A 17,333-nucleotide genomic window follows, 5' to 3' on the forward strand; every position below is an offset into this window, starting at 1 on the left:
TGACATGAAAATTTGTGAAACATTGCCTATTTTTTGTTTAGTTTTGTATTTTGAGATGGAGTCTTACATTGTCTCCAGGCTGGAGTGCAGTGGTGTGATCTTGACTCACTGCAACCTCTGCCTCTCAGGTTTAACTGATTCTCCTGCCTCAGCCTCCTGAGTAGCTGGCATTACAGGCGTGCACCACCATGCTCAGCTAATTTTTGTATTTTTGGTAGAGACAGGGTTTCACGATGTTGGCCAGGCTGGTCTGATCTCCTGACTTCGTGATCCACCTGCCTCGGCCTCCCAAAGTGCTGGGATTCTGGGGGTGAGCCACCCTGCCCGGCTTGTTTTGTTTCAAGGAGGCAGGGTCTCGCTCCGTCACCAGGCTGGAGGGCAGTGGTGCCATCAGGGCTCACTGCAACCTTGAACTCATGGACTCAAGCAATCCTCCCACCTCAGCCTTCTGAGCAGCTGGGACCACAGGTGTGCACCACCGTGACTGGCTAATTAAAAAAGATTTTTGTAGAGATGAGGTTTTGCCAATTGCCCAGACAGGTCTTGAACTGCTGGCCTCCAGAATTCTCTTAAAGTGCTGTGATTACAGGCGTGAGCCACTGTGTTTTTTTAAAACCAATTTCTGGGTATGATAGAGACTGCTATTTGTCCCTCATATTTATTCTGTCCTTACAGCACCCTCACTTTTTAGCTGAGCTCAGAGGTGACTCAACTAAAGACTATATTTCTCAGCCTCCCTTTCATGTGTTCAAGAAAAAAAAATAAGAGAGTACAGATGGCACAGTGAGTGGGCAAGCTATCTCCTTGAGCAAGAAACTTGATCTAGCGCAGATTCTAAGTTCTGGGGATTTGGTTTAAGGGAGGCAAAGTGCAGTTGGTTTCTAAACCCAGGAGACAGAACCGTTTCTGTCTCATGTCAGAAAATCACAGTGTCTCAATGTTGCATTGGCTGGCAACATCTAGGTTTGCTGGTTAGGTAGGCACTGGGTTGGCTGGGAGCCTTGCAGAATATATGAGGGACCTGCTTTGGGACTGTGGCATTGGCAGCCTCCACTTGAGTTAAGATTATTGTGTTCAGTGAATCTGTATTAGCAGCAGCTGGCTGGGTGGCCAGGTCCTGGTATATCATGGTTAAGTGTGGCTATGTGTCTAATTCTGGCCAAGGGAAAGCAACGGGGAGCGTTGTGTGCAATTTTTAAAAGGTGTGGTCCTCTCCTTCCTGTTTGGTGGGAATGCAGGCAAGATGCTGGATTCAATCAGCCCTGGGTCCCTGCAATAGAAGCCGGGAATGAAGGAGGGTAGAAAGATAAATTTGAGGGAGGCTGGCTCCCCGATGCTTGTGGAGCCACCAAACCAACTCTTGACTGCTTTCCTCAGGACTTGGTTTAGATGAAACAGCAGAAAGCTTCTGTCTTGTTGAATCCCATCTTTTTTTTTTTTTGAAGACCAAGTCTTGCTGTGTGGCCCAGGCTGGAGTACAGTGGCAGGATCTCAGCTCACTGCAACCTCCACCTCCCATGTTCAAGGGATCTGGGCTCACTGCAACCTCTGCCTCCTGGGTTTAAGCGGTTCTCTTACCTCAGCCTCCAAAGTAGCTAGGATTACAGGCATGTGCCACCATATCAGCTAATTTTTGTATTTTTACTAGAGCCTGGGTTTCACCACGTGAGCCAGGCTGATCTCAAACTCCTGACCTCAGGTGATCCACCTGCCTCAGCTTCCCAAAGTACTAGGATTACAGGTGTGAGCCACCATGCCTGGCCTTGAAGCCCATCTCTGCAGAGCCAGACCCACGTATGTGTTGAGCAGGACAAGATCCACCTATCTGGGAAGGAATCTTGTTTTTAAAGAGGAATTTTCTACCTGGTCACCTCCCTCCCTTTATTCATTCCCTTGTTGAAAAAATGTTAGCTATTGTATACCAATGTTTCCTTTACCTTTACATTTAGGAAAAACAGGAGTTACAGCACAAAAACAACAAAACAAAAACAGCAACAACAAAACCAAGGGGTACTGAAAAGAGCCAGATGCCATCGTCACTAACATCCTAGTTCCTGAGCCTATGTGGCCTCTGGGAAGCAAAGATGGACTGAGAACATGGTTATCACGACAAACAGTGTACAGTCATGTGTCAGTGCCAGCCATAACGGTGGTAGAAAGTGAGCGACGTACTGTTTGTATTCCGCTTTACTACGGAAACTTGTTTATTTCTCTTCCCCCTCCTCCTTTCTTTCTTTCTTTCTTTCTTTTTTTTTTTCAGCACCAAATAGGATGGCAGGCAAGTGCAATGATTTCTCCTAGCCTCCTAGGAGGCTTTAAAAATTAGGTGCAGTTTTTTCTTACGATGACCATTTGGACTCTGGTGCCTTCATGTGGTATCATCAATAAACAGCAAGATCTTGGAGAGAAACGCCTGAAATGGGACGCTGGACCATAGGCCACAGTCAAAATTAAGTTCATGGAAAATAAAGAAATGTTAAAAAAAAGTTATTTAGGTAAGTTTTGGAATAAGATTCGTACATGCTACATAACGTCCATTTGTTGAGCACCCTTAGTGCAAGCCTGACATGTTGCTGAAGGCACCTTGTAAGGTTATTTTTGTTTTGCTTTCTTTTTTTTTTTTTGAGACAGGGTCTGACTTTGTCGCCCAGGCTGGAGTGCTGTGGTACAATACGCCCTCAAGCAATCCTCCCACCTCAGCTTCCCAATTGGCTGGGGTTACAGATGCGGGCCACCATGACTAATTTTTTTTTTTTTTTTTTTGGTAGAGACAGGGTCTCCCTGTGTTGCTGAGGCTGGTCTTAAACTCCTGGACTCAAGCAATCCTCCCATCTGGGCCTCCCAAATTGCTGGGATTATAGGTGTGAGCCACCATGCCCAACAGATTATTTTTAAAAATTCTCACAGTGTTATGAGGTGGGTACTACAAAATCTAATTTGCAAGGAAAGCAACTGAGGCCTGGAAACATTAAGCATCTGACCCGTAGTTACACAGGCAGTAAAGGCAAATGTAGGCTCTGAACCCAGATTTGTGTGACTCCAAAGTCCCCGCCTCTGTGGAGCATGCTTGAGACTGTGGGTCAGAAGACCTGGTTTGGGATCCTGGCTTTGCAGGCCTCAGCTCCTGACTCTGGGTATGTTGACTCTCCCTCGGCTTCAGTGTCCTCAACTGACAGCATCGCGTCCTCCTGTGCCCATCAGCAGCAGGAGATCATCACCCCATAATGCGGGCATTCTGCTTCTGTTTTTTCCTGCCTTGTGGGCTCATGTGGTAACTGATTCATCTGGGAGATAGCTCTGGGAGGATCTTATTGGGCGATCGAACAGGCAACGTTGGGGAGGCTCTTGTGGGGAGGGAGAGAGAGGAGACTTAAGGTGAATCATAAACACTGCCCGCCTCTCACCTGCGCTGCAGCCCCATCCTGTCTCCGTTGGACCACAGCCATTTGTCCCTGGACTGGGTGACTCAGCACTTGCAGGAGAGAACCGACTGAGGCTGAAGTTGCCAGAGGAAACCAAACAATTCTTATTTACCAAACTGTCAAAATCCTATCATTGCAATTAAGGAGATAGGCAATTAACTGTGTCTTAATTACAGCAGCTGCCACTTTTTCTGAATGCTGTAATTTACAGAGAGAATGGGAGGAGACTTTACATTAATGTGTGTCTTTAAACAACGAAAAACATTGATGAGCCTGAAGGAAATTGTCAGCCTGGTGGCAGGGCCCCCCCTGGGAGGAGCCATTGTTACAAAATGTGCTTACAGAAGCCATGATTTTCCTCTGCCTTTGTTGCCTAATGGCTGCATTCCTAACAAACGCCAGAATGACACTATGACATCCTATTTTATACACAATTCAATTTACTGATTCCAATAGCAATATCATCTGTGAAAAACTCTGCAAGTGTCATCTCAGTCTGTCTTGTTGGTTTAAAAAAAAAAAGTTCAGTTTTAAAAGAAAGGGCTTTTTTTTTTTTCCTTTTTGTGATAGAGTCTCGCTCTGTCTCCCAGGCTGGAGTGCAGTGGTGTGATTTGGGTTCACTGCAACCCAGTGAACAGTCCCTCCGCCTCCTGGGTTCAAGCAATTTTCCTGCCTCAGGCTCCCGAGTAGCTGGGATTATAGGCATGTGACACCACACCTGGCTGATTTTTGTGTTTTTCATAAGACAAGTTTTGCTGTGTTGGCCAGGCTGGTCTCGAACCCTTGACCTCAGGTAATCTGCCTGCCTGGGCCTCCCAAAGTGCTAGGCCCTGAAGTAAATAATTTTAAACATTAAGTCCAGACTCATGGACAGAGAAACAAGGTTTTACTTTTTTTTAAAAGATGGTGTCTCACTATGTTGTCCATGCTGGAATAAGGCTTTATTTTTATTTTTATTTTTTTTGAGATGGAGTTTCACTCTTGTTACCCAGGCTGGAGTGCAATGGCACGATCTCGGCTCACCACAACCTCCGCCTCCTGGGTTCAGGCAATTCTCCTGCCATAGCCTCCTGAGTCGCTGGGATTACAGGCACGCACCACCATGCCCAGCTCATTTTTTGTATTTTTAGTAGAGACAGGGTTTCACCATGTTGACCAGGATGGTCTCGATCTCTTGACCTCTTGATCCACCCGCCTCGGCCTCCCAAAGTGCTGGGATTACAGGCGTGAGCCACCGCGCCCGGCCGGGAATAAGGCTTTTAAATTCCGGATTTTAAAGGGTAGTCAAATTTACATCTGAACAACCACTCTGTGAGGTAGGTTTTAGACAAGTGAGGAAGCTGACGGGCAGAGAAATGAAGACACTTGTTCAGGGTCATGGATCAAGCTGGTAGGTGGCCAAGTTGGTTTCAGGCCCAGAGTTTGCTTTTTTCCCCAAGGCTGGCCACGGGGGATGCAAGGTTGACCACAGTGAGGGACCCCAAACAGGGGAGAAGATAGCTGTGGCAAATCCAGGAGGAACAGTCCTTAGAAGCCACTGCATGCCAGGTGAGGTGGCTGGCAGGGGAGCGCCCAGACTCAGCCGCAGTTTGGAGCTGTGCTTCAGTCCCTGGGAGGCCCTGAGTGGAGCAATAGTAACATAACGCTTTCAAGTGAGACTGACCAGGCCTCAAACCCCTGCTCCTCCACTCCTCAGCCAGGTGACCTTGGAAAACGTCCTTGTCATCTCTGAGCTTCAACAGCATCAATGTTCTTCATTTATGCTGGGGACCAGATCAGCCCTGCACAACTGCCATGAGGATATAAAAGGAGAAGACGTGGCCCAGGGTCTGGAGTTGTGGCTGGGATGCTGAAGTCTCCTGGTAAATGTTTGTGCATCCTTCCACCCCAAAGGAGGCCAGAGAGGGCCTCCAATCTAGGAGGCATTGGGGGTGCTGGGCAGCTACCAGAAAAAGGACAAATCCAGAGGCTGACCCTAAGAACCAGAGCAGGCACTGAGGGAGGGAGGCTCAGTCTTAGGAATGAGCTGGATGCTTGGTCATCGCCAGGGACCAGACCAAGGCTGGACAGCAGATATCACAGGCTATGTGTTGAGTTCCCAAGAGTTGGGTTCAAGGCTGTTGCATCCTCCTTCCAGGTCCGAACCGCAGACCCTGACCCAGTGACGGATGAACAAATGCACTCAGACACACATATCCAGTGAAAGTGTGGGCTAGGGGTCCGGGCCACTGGCAGACACTAAGGAAGTGCTGTAAAGAGTCAGCAGCCACGGCTCTCACAAGCTGTGCTGCAGGCATTTATTCAGAATAGATTTAATGGCAAAGACTTTCAGTACATACACTTGTGGATAATTAACATGGTCGCCCTCCCTGGAGAGAGCAGTCCTACAGGTGACTAAAGGCCAGGTTCCAAGGCCTAAGCAAACTAACTTATCTAGATCAGTTTCTTTACATCCCCTAGTTATCTACCTTAAGCTTTCAGGCACCGGAGAAGAGAATCTGGCTGCCTTCAGCCAAATCCTATTCTGAGGCTTTTGCAAGACCTTCTGGCCTTCCAAGAAGAGTTGCGTCCATTTTACGATTCTTCCCACCACCCTGACTGAACTCCTACATCCTCTGGCCTTGGATCAGAATGAATCCTAGGACCTGTGCATGAGGCTAAGCTGCTGAGCTGAGACCTAATGGGTGGGCTGTAACTCCCAGAATGCTGAGGTGGGCCTAGGCCCAGGCTTCCTCTTGGCAGGCCCTCTCTGCTCGGTGCTTGGATGTACTGCTCTGGCAGCCTGCAGAGAAATGAAAACTGCCTTGACCAGGGGGCTAAGTGAGGGCATGCTGCTGCAAGACACCTCCCCTTAGGCCGGTTCACCTGGGACAATCTCTTCTCTTGTCTGATCGAACTTTGATCTCTCTTCTGGAGAGGCAGAGTTTTCTACATAATTCATTAGTTTAGAGATAAAATTGGATCAAAGTGGCTGGGCACACTGGCTCATACCTTAATCCCAGTGCTTTGGGAGACTCGCAGGAGGATTGACTTCAGCCAAGAGTTCGAGAGCAGCCTGGGCCACAAAAATAAACAAACTAGCCGGGCATTGTGGCACATACCTATAGTCCCAGCTACTCAGGAAACTGCGGTGGGAGGATCCCCTGAGCCCAGGAGTTTGAGGCTGCAGTGAGCTATGACGGCACCACTGCACTCCAGCCTGGATGACAGAGTTAGACCAAAATGAAAACAAAAACCAGAAAAAAAAAGTCACATGAAAGTAAAGTGCATGCCTGTAATTACCTTCACAAGAGAGTTGAATGTAACCTGAGTTGCCTGGTGACCACTGCAGAACAGACAACAGACAGGGCCAGCCCCAGCAAGGGAAGCCTCCTCCTGACCTCCCGACCCTTCTCTTCACTCTTCTGAGCAAAGTCAGCATCCGGGAAGGAAGCCGCGTTCGTCGTCTGGATCCTGGTGGAATCTCCCAGGGCCAGAACTTCAGCACCTCCATTTGTGACCAACATAATTGTAGAGGAAGCTCTCATCTAATGACCAGCAGCAGAAGTGCCATCCAGAGACTGTGATCAGACCTCTGTCTAAGAGAGTCACTGATCGTTTCCCAGAAAGGAAGGTCAGAGATGAAACAGCACGAAGTGATAATGGCACAGACCATGGGGGACAGAGATCTGGGCTTGCAGGTTGGGTGGGGTTGTGGGGTGATCCTAGCCCCACTGTCTTAAAATTATCCATTTCTGGTTCATCATTTGCAGAAGTCAAACTCCACATCTTGTTAACTACTATGTACCCAGACTTAACACAGAAGCAACAAATGTTAACAGGCTACAGGCAAGCGGAATTAACACTGGGCAGAGTTTTGAGTGTGGAGATTCCCTAAAGAACTGAAAGTGGAACTACCATTTGATCCAGCAATCCGACTACTGGGATCTACCCAGAGGAGAAGTCATCATACAAAAAAGGGGCTTGCACACGCATGTTTGTAGCAGCACAGTTTGCAATTGCAAAAACGTGGAGCCAACCCAAATGCCCATCAACCAACGAGTGGATAAAGAAACTGTGATACATACACATGATGGAATACTGCTCAGCCATAAAAAGGAATGAATTAACGGCATTTGCAGGGACCTGGATGAGATTGGAGATGATTATTCTTTTTTTGTTTTGTTTTGTTGTTATTTTTAACCCTCCAATCAGATGTCTTGTGCTTCCATGGAGATGATTATTCTAAGTGAAGTAACTCAGAAATGAAAAACCAAACATCGTATGTTCTCACAGATATGTGGGAGCTAAGCTAGGAGGGTGCAAAGGCATAAGCATGATACAGTGAACTTTGGGGACTTGGGGAGAAGGGGGAGGGGGTGCGGGATAAAAGACTATAGGTAGGGTACACTGTATACTGCTCGGGTGATGGGTGCACCAAATTCTCACAAACCATCACTGAAGAATTTAGTCATGTAACCAAACACAACTTGTTCTCCGATAGCCTATGTTTTGGGTCCCTGCCCATCATTCTTGCATTCAGTCATAAGAAGCCAGCAGGATCACAGAATCACAGCAAATAGGGCTGGACAAACCTTGGAGACCGTTGGGTTAAGTGAATAAACTGCTTAAGACCCCAGTAAAGTTAGTTCATCCATTCGGAGCTTACTAATGGAGCGCGCTGGGCGTGGTGCTGATTGCTGAGTACACAGTGGTCACAGCACAAGCCGCCACAGATCTAGAGCAAAGCCTCACTTCTGTTGACCCTTGGTCTTTTCTTGTTCATACCCCATGGGAGGTCAGTGACCCCTCTCAGGGCTCCATCTTGTATGTTTTGCAAGAATAGTTTAACAAGATTCTCAGGACAGGAAAACCACGCTTGTCTGTTGTGAGTGAAATGGCTGGAAAGAAACCAGGGACAGAAAAAGGTTGGAAAAAGTTACAGAGCCTTTGAGACAGAGATCAGAAAACTTAGATGCTCCAGAAGCCTGGCAGACATGCAGACATGAGTGACCACAACAGGGGTGCTCTGGAGGGGCTGGAGGGCATCCACCCCCCAAGGGAGCGGCCGCCTTTCAGCTCCGAACCCCTGGTGCTGTCGTGAGTATATGGCCGTGTTGCCAGGTCTTCCCATATTTCAAGAGAAACCAGATTTTTAATGGGAACTTTCTTAAATTCTAGTGGACTGAGCAAGCTGAACAAAACATGGAATTGGATTTATCCTATCAGCCGTCACAGTTTTCAACCCTGTGAATTTAAGAATTTAGCTGGGCATGATGGCGAATGCCTGTAATCCCAGCTACTCGGGAGGCGGAGGCAGGGGAATTGCTTGAACCCAGGAGGCGGAGGTGGCAGTGAGCCGCGATCTCACCACTGAACACCAGCCTGGGTGACAGAGCAATACTCTATCTCAAAATAAATAAATAATAAATAAAATAAGATTAAAATTTTAAAAACTACTTAGATACATCAAAGAAAAACAGATCATTACCTTTCCTTTTCTTTAATTCTAGTCTGCCTTTCCTGCACTGTTACGTCTTTTGCTTTAAAAAAGGTCCCCAAGTCCGTTATTCACAACAATGTAATTGAAAGTTTTCATTTAGCAGTAGAGCTCCACTCACAGAATCCATTCCAGGTGGCACGTGAGGGACGCCTTCGACGTCTGAAGACACGAGGCCTCAAAGGCAGAGGGTAGCCCACCTGGCGGAGACGTGTGTTCACCTGGCAGCAATGTGTTTTCCTGCTATTTTCTCCTAAGGTTCCACATTGTCTCTTTGGCAAAGAAACATCCTGCCCTTTTCTGTTTTTTTTCTTTTTTGAGACGGAGTCTCGGTCTGGCTGAAGTGCTGTGGTGCGATCTCTGCTCACTGCAACCTCCGGCTCCCGGCTTCAAGCGATTCTCCTGCCTCAGCCTCCAGAGTAGCTGGGACTACAGGCGCACGCCACCACACCCAGCTAATTTTTGTATTTTTAGCAGAGACAAAGTTTCACCATGTTGGCCAGGATGGTCTTGATCTCTTGACTTTGTGATCTGCCCACCTCGGCCTCCCAAAGTGCTGGGATTACAGGCGTGAGCCACCACGCCTGGCCTAGAAAGCCTACCCTTTTCATAGACTAGGACACTTCAGCTGACTGAGGGCCATCTCTCTGCCTTGGAGCCTGGCACTCCCACCTGACCACCGGGCCTTCCAGGGCTGGTGCGGTGGAAGACGTGGTGGTGTCTCGGAGAGGTAATCCTAAGGAACAGGCGTGGCCCTCATCAGCCAAGTGGAATAGGGGTTGCAAAGGATTTCAAGGGTTTTAAATATTTGCAGAGAGTTCATCCATTTCTTATTGGTGAAGCTAAAAATATTTTTTAAAGTACCTTTTAGTTACAGCGTGGAATTTAGGAAACTGCTGTGGGAATGAGTTGCCCACAGTCACTCCTTACAAGAAGCAGTGGATGTCTGGAGGTGGCTGTTTCTGCTAACTGGGCTGCTGCTTGGTCCCCCTTACCCACAAGGACACGTTCCGGCAAGCCCCGGGGATCCTCAAACTGTGGATAGCACCAAACCCTATATACACTATGTTTTTATTTTTATTTATTTTTTAAATATCCTGCCCCCAATGTGATAGTAGTGTTTTTACCTATACATACACACATATGATAAAGTTTAATTTATAAATGAGGCACAGTAAGAGATGAATAGCAATAACTGGCCTGGCCTGGTGGCTCACGCCTGTAATCTCAGCGCTTTGGGAGGACAAGGTGGGTGGATTGCTTGAGCTCAGGAGTTTCAGAGCAGCCTGGGCACATGGCGAAAACCTGTGTCTGCAAAAAATACAAAATTTAGCCAGGCATGGCAGCATGTGCCTGCGGTCCTAGCTACTTAGGAGACTGAGGTGACAGGATTGCCTGAGCCCAGGAGGCAGAGGTTGCCGCGAGCCAAGATTGTGCCGCTGCACTCTAGCCTGGGTGACAGAGTGAGACCCTGAGAAAACCAAAAGCAATAACTAAAGATAAAAGAACAATTATAACTATGCCAGCATCACTACTTTTGCACTTTGGGCCATTATGAAATGAATAAGCGTTGCTTTAACACGAGCACTGTAATACCTTAACGGCTGACTTGATAAGCCGTAACCGCGGCTGCTGCTAGGTGGCGAAAGGGCAGGGAGTGCGTGGAAATGCTGGATACAGCAAAGATTCATGCACTGGGTGAGCAGTGCGTGAACGGAATGGCATGAGATGTCCTCAGGCTACTCAGAATGGCACGCGATTGAAAAACTTATGAATTGTTTATTTCTGGAATCCTCCATTTAATATTTCCAGGCTGTGGTTGACCGCATGTAACTGAGATTGCAGAAAGTGAAACCTCGGAGAAGGGAGCACATCAGAAAATGCCAATGTGGACCTCCAGCCGCTGGCTGCGGACCCATCTACTGCAGCTCCCCACAGACACCACGCTCCAAAGACTGTGCGTAGTTCTCTGAACACACTGGGAAGTCTGTTTCCATGTCTCTATTGCTCCCATTTGCCATGACATTTATTTTGTTTACCACTTGTTAAATTTTACTCATTTGCTTGCTTAAATCATGATTAAGTATTTAGAGAATAAAAATATGAGCAAAATAGGGACTGTGTCCTCCAGGAGTTTAGAATCGGAAAAGAGACAGACACATAAACAAGTGCTCTCTGCCTGGCTAACCCTTCATTCTCCCCAGCACTCCTGATTCCTGTGCTCTGGAAAGTTGTCAACAACCAGTGAAGTCTGCTTCAGGTGCCATTATTTTCATGGTAATGGCAAGATTTTCTCATCTTCCTGAGTGAAGGCACCTTTTTATTCATGTGTCAGGACTTGGGAAAAGTGGTTGTTTCGTGAATAAATAAATGAATGAATGGATAGGCTAGGCTAGAGGCTAGCGCAGGGTGCTAGGAAAGCAAACAGAGGCAAACCCTAACCTAGACCTAAAAGCCAGGGAGAGCTCCCCAGGGAATGCCTAAGCTGCGTTCAGAACATGAACCAAAAGTAAGAATAATCTGTCCATTCTGCTTCCAGGTATAAAAACTAACACCTACTGGATGACTCTTCGTGCAGAAAACCTAACACAAAAGGTGACTACCTGAAGGCACTGGAGAGTAAACAGAGGCAAACAGATTCTGGTGGAGAGTTATCTTGGAGCAGGGGAGAGGGGAGACTAGGAGCTTCGCGGCTTTAGCCTGGGTTGACAGGTGGCCTGGGGAACCAAAAGGGTGATGCCAGAAAACACAGAATGCTAAGTAGAATAGGGGCAGGAGCCGAAGAGGGACTTTCCTGAATCCATGTATTCATATCTCTGACTCACTCCTGAAGTAGGAACAAATGGGACAGACTCAAGGCAGCTCAGTTACAAACCAAAGGTCTGAACCAAAACCAGAGCTGCTACTTAAAACAAAGTTTGCCATTAAACCCAGCCAAGAATATTACCCACTAAAACCAAGGAAATAACACTCATGAGGGGGAGAAATAAAATACAGAACCTCTACAATTTTACATTCATAATGTCTAAGACAGAATCCAGAATTCCCTGACATACAAACAACCAAGAAAATGGAACCAATTTTCAGAAGAAAAGAAAATCAAGCAAATCTGATCCTGAGATGGAAAAACGTTAGAATGAATAGACAAGGATTTGGAAACTCTATTATAACTACTACAAATGGAAAAAAACATGTTTTTAATGAATGAAAATTTTTAGCAGAGAAGAAATCTCAGCAGAGATACAGAAACAATAAAGAAGAACCAAATGGAACTTCTAGACCAAAAAATAAAATTTCTGAAACATAAGTGTACTAAATGAATGTGACATCTAAATGAACTTGACAAAGAAAAGAGTAAGTGAACATAAAGAGAGATGAATAGAAATTATCTAAGATGTAAAACAGAGAAAGAAGGAGATAAAAAATAAACAGAGTCCTCAGGAATCCGTTAGATAATGTCAAACAATCCAGCATGGATATAATTGAAATAACAGAAAGAGGGGGGAAAAAAAGAATTGTCTTCTGGAGTTTTAAATGTATATAGCTATAATACCTGTAGTAACTATAACATAACGAATAGAGGGAAAATACAGATTTAAAAGTTGTAAGATTTTTATACTTTACAGAAAATAGTGCATATTAACTGTAAGAGAGCTATGAAAGGTGAAGTGTGTGTGTGTGTGTGTGTGTGTGTGTGTGTGTGTATACCTATATACATATAGTAATCCTTAGGGAAACCGCTAAAAAAAAAAAAGCAAAAATTTTTTTTTTGCTAAAAATTCATGCAGACAACGAAAATATAACCAACATTTTTTGAGATATTTCCTCCAAAAGAAGGCAGAAATGTAGAAACAGAAACTAAAGTACAGATGAGATATGTAAGGAACAGTAACAAAAAAGTAGACCCAACCCAATCATATCAATAGTTCATTAAATATGAATAGACTTAACCCTCCAGTAAAAGGCAGAGATTTTCAGAATGAAAGTGTGAGAGGAAAAAACAACCTTTTTTTTTTTACCTCTACTTGCACAACACAGATCATGTCTATGACCTCTGCTCAGGAATCCTCACCACCAACCAATTTTTTTTTTTTTTTTTTTTTTTTTTGAGACGGAGTTTCACTCATGTTACCCAGGCTGGTGTGCAATGGCGCGATCTCGGCTCACCGCAACCTCCGCCTCCTGGGTTCAGGCAATTCTCCTGCCTCAGCCTCCTGAGTAGCTGGGATTACAGGCACGCGCCACCATGCCCAGCTCATTTTTTGTAGTTTTAGTAGAGACGGGGTTTCACCATGTTGACCAGGATGGTCTCGATCTCTTGACCTCGTGATCCACCCGTCTCGGCCTCCCAAAGTGCTGGGATTACAGGCGTGAGCCACCGCGCCCGGCACACCAACCAATTTTCTAGCAGATTCTTCAGCGGATACCAGCTGAGTGTCCTATAATTCAATTCAATTCAGACACTACCTACCTGGAGATAGCATCAGGCCCCATAGGTTGAAGACTGTCTCACAAGATTTCGTCCCAGTTCAAATGCCAACTGCAGATAATAAGTCGTCACCTACACAGTCATTCCTTGGCATCTGCAGGGATTGGTTCCAGAATTTTCTGGAGCTACCAAAATCTGCACATATTCCTGTCCCTTATACAAAATGGTATAGTATTTGCATATAACTTATATACATCCTACTGACCTCATCTCAACTAATTATGTCTGCAACAACCTGGCTTTCAAATAAGGTCACATTGTGGAATACTGGGGGTTAGAACACGAACATATATGTTATTTTTAGGGCCAGAGTGAGAAAGACATAATTTAACCTTTAACAACCAGTATGGTCCCAGGCTCTGTGGCTCACGCCTGTAATCCCAGCACTTTGGGAGGCTGAGGTGGTTGCTGGTGGATCACCTGAGGTCAGGAGTTCGAGACCAGCCTGGCAAACAGGGTGACACCCTGTCTCTACTAAAAATACAAAATTTGGCTGAGTGTGATGGTGGATGCCTTTAATCCCAACTACTTGGGAGGCTGAGGCAGGAGAATCACCTGAACCCGGGAGGCGGAGGTTGCAGTGAGCCGAGACTGTGTCACTGTACTCCAGCCTGGGCGACAGAGCGAGACTCCATCTCAAAAAGCAACAACAACAACTACGACCAATATTTAAGGCATACAGTGTGGCTGACATGTAGGGCCTGTAGTTTGGAGGGTACAGGAAACTGAGACCAGAAAGAGACTTTGGCAAGCTTTTTAGTAAAATACGAATAATGGCAAACATTGGTTGACCGGTTGTTTAATCCCAGGTACTGTTCTGAGCACCTCATGGACTAGATTATGGAATCCTCATCATTTTATAGATGTGGGAATGGAGAAACAGGGAGCATACTTTGCTCAACTTTGAAACTTTCTTGAAATTCCTCCAAAAGGAATTTACTTTTTTAAAAATGAAAGTAAACAAGGAAATGGTGTCACAAGAAAAAAAGTCACATTTTCCGTCGTGGAAGAAGGCTGCTTTAATCAGGTTTCTGGAAACCAAATCAATGTGACTCCACATTCACCAGCCTGAATTGTTTTTTCTCTCCTAAAAGTCGACTGGTCAGGAAGCTCTGAGTCAGGATTGAGTCATAGTTGTGGCATGTTCTACAACCAGAAAGCAAACTTTGTTTTTAAAACCACAAAAGAAACGTTTGAATAAAGTCCATGTGCTGCTCTCGCCATCATCTCTGATTCGTGGTTTTCGAATGGTTCGCTTGCAAATGTTACTCTGTTTGCCACAGGGTTTGTACAGTGGATGTTCTCCACACTTAAAAGTGGTCTTGTCCTGTCTTTCCCCGTCCGTCTTGCTGCTGCTCTTTAAATGTCTTCTCAAAAGCTAATCGAGAATTTATGAATAATTCCAAGCTGGGCAAACCAGTTCAACTGGCCTAAGAGCAAGAGGAAAAAGGAAAAGAATCCAAGTGAGAAATTATTTCGGTGTGATTATTAAGAGTTATGCTTCTGTACAAATACTGCTTCCAGTCTTACTGAGTTGCTCCTAGAAACCCTAAAGTCCAACCAAACCTGGGAACCCAGAAAATCTAGAGAAGGTAGAGAGAGAGAGTTGAAAGTCATTTCTTTTAAGGTCTATTTTCCGACACCAGGAACATTACCCAGATATGTTAATGATAATGACACATGTATTTCTACGTTTTATTTTTGCCTTAAAACAACACATATATTATCTTACAGTTTCAATAGGTCAGGAATCCAGGCAGATCTTAGCAGGGCCCTCTGCTCAGGGTGTCACAAAGCTGTAATCAACGTGTTGGCCTGGTTGCAATTCCCATCTGGAGGATCACTGGGGATGAGTGTGCTTCATCCAGCTTGCTGGTAGAATTCATTTCCTTGCAGCTGTAGAATGTACAGTGCCTTGCGTCTTCAAGGCCAGCAGGAAGGATGACCCCAGGAAAACCTTCAGCCCTCTTCTAAAGGACTTTCAATGACTGAGTCAGGCCCACTCAGGATCTTCTTTTGATTAATTTAAAGTCACCTGGAACCTCATCCACAGTGAAGAACGAATGACTTACAAGGTTTACCTATTACTTTTACCTATTTACCTATTACTTACCTATTACTTTCTTCATTAGCTTTATTTGCTTCTGGGCCTTAGGCCAAAGGGATGAAATACAAAGAGGAGAATTGTATCCCCCAGTGATTCCGATGGAACCCGAGTTACATCTGCAAAAGTCCCTCACCCTTGGTATATAACCCGAGGGTAATACTGGAGGACGAGATCATGGGGACCATTTGAGAATTCTTCATGCCACAGTTGCTTTCTAGTAATATCCTATTTATAGTTGTACCTGGAATATGCTACAATTACCTCCATGTTTTCTAGGTGAGAGAGAATGATGCTTTTTAATAGAAAGGCTGAGGCCGGGCATGGTGGCTTATGCCTATAACCCCAGCACTTTGGGAGGCCTAGGGGGGTGGATCGCTTGATGTCAGGAGTTTGAGACCAGCCTGGCCAACATGGCAAAACCCTGCCTCTAGTAAAAATACTAGCGAGGTGTGGTGATGGGCACCTACTACTAGTAATCCCGGCTACTCGGGAAGCTGAGGCAGGAGTATTGCTTGAACCTGGAGAGTGGAGGTTGCAGTGAGCTGAGATTGTGCTGCTGCACTCCAGCCTGAGAAACAGAGCAAGACTCTGTCTCAATAAATAAATAAATAAAAATAAGGCCGCGGACGGACAATGGCAACCATACACATGGCGTTTCAGCCTTGGGAGTTAAAATCATCCCGCGCAGCTTCACGGCCCATGTGTTTACGCTGAACTTTGAGACCGTTTCACACCTGGATGGCATAGCCCAAGTGAAACCACGCAACCTGGACACCCTATCAGTGGCTGTGACACCACAGGCCAAATTCCTCTGCGGCAAAGACTTCTCGTAAGAAATACCTTTAAGGCCTAGCCAGGCCCTAAGTGAATAAATGAATAATCATTCATTATTGAGCAATGCTTTTTAATCAATGCCCTCTGAGAAAAGGAACTACCCCTCCCCACAAAACTCTCTTAAGAATTGAACCAGGATGATTAAAGGGTGGTTTCATTCATTTTTTTAACAGATGGGATCTTGCTGTGTTGCCCAGGCTAGTCTTCAACTCCTGGCCTCACGTGACGCTCCTGCCTTGGCCACTGTGCCCGGCTCACTCACTTTTAACCTATTTTTAGAACCTCAAATGAATTCTTACCAAGAGATAAGCATGTCTACCAAGGTGAAATGTTAAATGGAAGGTAGTGTCACATTGTTCTTCTAGATTCCTGGTGGGTAGGATTATTCAACAATCCCTCACAAGCATTTCTAATCAAAATGATCAGCCTTCTGTACCCTGACCTTACAGATTCTGTTCTGAAGTAAGAGTGAGAAATATTCCCTCTACGTTAGTACATTTGTCTCCAGAAAAATGACCCATGTGGAGATGATGTTCCCATCCCATTCCTTGCCTTTGAGGCCCCCCACAAATCCTGATATTTAAGGCCCTTAAGTTAAATAATTCTGCCATGAAGAATGAAATATAAGTATAAGTTAAATAATCATAAAAGAGAGACCATATGTCCAAGCAGACAGCATGCCCCTTGATGGGTGATGAGAACGTTAAGATAAATCATGCCCAGATTGCGAGGTGTGGGAGGCGTGGCGCACCATCCAGATTGCCCTGAAAGTCTGAGGACTCTGGCAGTGCTGCTGGCTGAGAGCCTTCAGCTGTCTGTCCTTTCCAGAAATTGCTCTTGGCTGCAGAGATCCTCTTGTTAAGGTCATGTCCTTTTGCGGGGCAATCTGTATCTGATGACTGTTCATTGCAGGGGGCTAAAAGCTCAGACCCTGTGCCCCAAACCATGACAACTCTAAAGGCCCTTGGGGTCAGCTGAGGTCACCCTTTTTCCTGGGGCTTT

Source organism: Cebus imitator, unplaced genomic scaffold, assembly GCF_001604975.1.
Source record: "Cebus imitator isolate Cc_AM_T3 unplaced genomic scaffold, Cebus_imitator-1.0 Scaffold75, whole genome shotgun sequence".
In the NCBI taxonomy this organism is placed as follows: domain Eukaryota; kingdom Metazoa; phylum Chordata; class Mammalia; order Primates; family Cebidae; genus Cebus; species Cebus imitator.